This window comes from Babylonia areolata, chromosome 10, assembly GCF_041734735.1.
Source record: "Babylonia areolata isolate BAREFJ2019XMU chromosome 10, ASM4173473v1, whole genome shotgun sequence".
In the NCBI taxonomy this organism is placed as follows: domain Eukaryota; kingdom Metazoa; phylum Mollusca; class Gastropoda; order Neogastropoda; family Buccinidae; genus Babylonia; species Babylonia areolata.
In genome coordinates, this window is record NC_134885.1 from 31,865,789 (window position 1) to 31,867,571 (window position 1,783).

Sequence of the window (1,783 nt, forward strand, 5' to 3'; positions counted from 1 at the left end):
AAAAAAATAATAATAATAAAATAAAAAATAAATAAAAATAAGAAATAAGAAATAATATAAAAAATAAAAAAAATGATAGATAAATACATAAAAATACTACTACTACTACTACTACTACTACTACTACTACTAATAATAATAATAATAATAATAATAATAATAATAATATTTATTAGGCGCAGAATCTTGATGAAGTCGACTCTAAGTGCAAAAAAAAACACACACAAAAAAAAAAAAAAAAAATCATCACCAACAACAGCAACAATAACAACAAGCAACAGCAGCAGCAACAACAACAACAACAACAACAACAAAAAACACCACCAACGAATACACAGTCCACACATTCGCAGATGCGCCATATGTGCTTGATGGCGTATGATTGCTCGACCACATTAATTTTCATTTTCGTAACGGTTGTACGGCAACAATAATTATTTCAGTTAGGTGGTTTGTGATTCACAACAGAAGGAGAAGGAGGAGAAAAAGAAGCTTCCTCTCCAATTTAGGCAGTGCCTTCAGAGTGCGCGTTGATCAACTTCTTCCTGGTTATAACGAAAAAGCGACGACACTGAAACCGTTGCAAATCAAATCGTATGTGGGGAAACGACGGGCGCAATAGCCGAGTGGTTAAAGCGTTGGACTTTCAACCTGTGTGTCCCGGGTTCGAATCACGGTAACGGTGCCTGGTGGGTAAAGGGTGGATATTAATTTTTTCCGATCTCCCAGGCCAACGTATGTGCAGACCTGCTTGTGCCTGAACCCCCTTCGTATGTATACGAAAGCAGAAAATCAAATATGCACGTTAAAGATCCTGTAATCCATGTCAGGGTTCGGTGGGTTATGGAAACAAGAACATAACCAACATGCACACCCCCGAAAACGGAGTATGGCTGCCTACATGGCGGTGTGAAAATGGTCATACACGTAAAAGCCCACTCGTGTGCATACGAGTGAACGTGGGATTTGCAGCCCACGAACGAAGAAGAAGAAGAAGAAAGGTGGGGAAATGGGCAAGGAGGTATATTGTAGAGGGTAAACAGTATATTTGACCCACGTTCAATGACAAAATATACTTATACAACAAAGAAGGATACCCCACTACCCGCATGCTCCCTGACAGACCCTCCGCCCCATGGTACACAAGACATTCGACTTGCAAAACGCAAACGTCGCCAACTGGAAAGACGATGGCGATCAACAAAACTGCAAGTCCACAATCAAATATTCCGAAAACAAATAAATAAAGTCAAACATATGATCTCATCAGCAAAAACAAACTTCTTTTCTTCTCAAGTTCTCGATGCCACATCCACCAAATCTCTTTACTCTGTCATGTCAAATCTTCTCGGAACTGAAAAAAGGACTCCTCTTCCTTCTACCTACACTTTATCTGAACTCCCCAATGTCTTCTCCTCTTTCTTTTTCGACAAAGTCCAAAATATTCGTACCATCTTAGACCAAATGTCTTTCCAACCTGTTCATCCTGATCCTCAATTCAGCGGCACTCCTCTCCATTCCTTCAATCCATTGACTGAAACAGAAGTTTATGAAATCCTAAAAGAAATGACAGTAAAATCCTGTGAGCTCGATCCTATACCAGCCTCGGTCTTTTCCCAATGTGTCTCACATCTTCTCCCCACAATCACTAATATTGTCAACTCATCCCTTCTCACTGGAACGTTTCCATCCACTTTCAAAACTGCAATCGTCCGGCCTCTTCTGAAGAAACCCAATCTTGACGCAAACATTTTGAAAAACTATCGACCAGTTTCTAATCTTC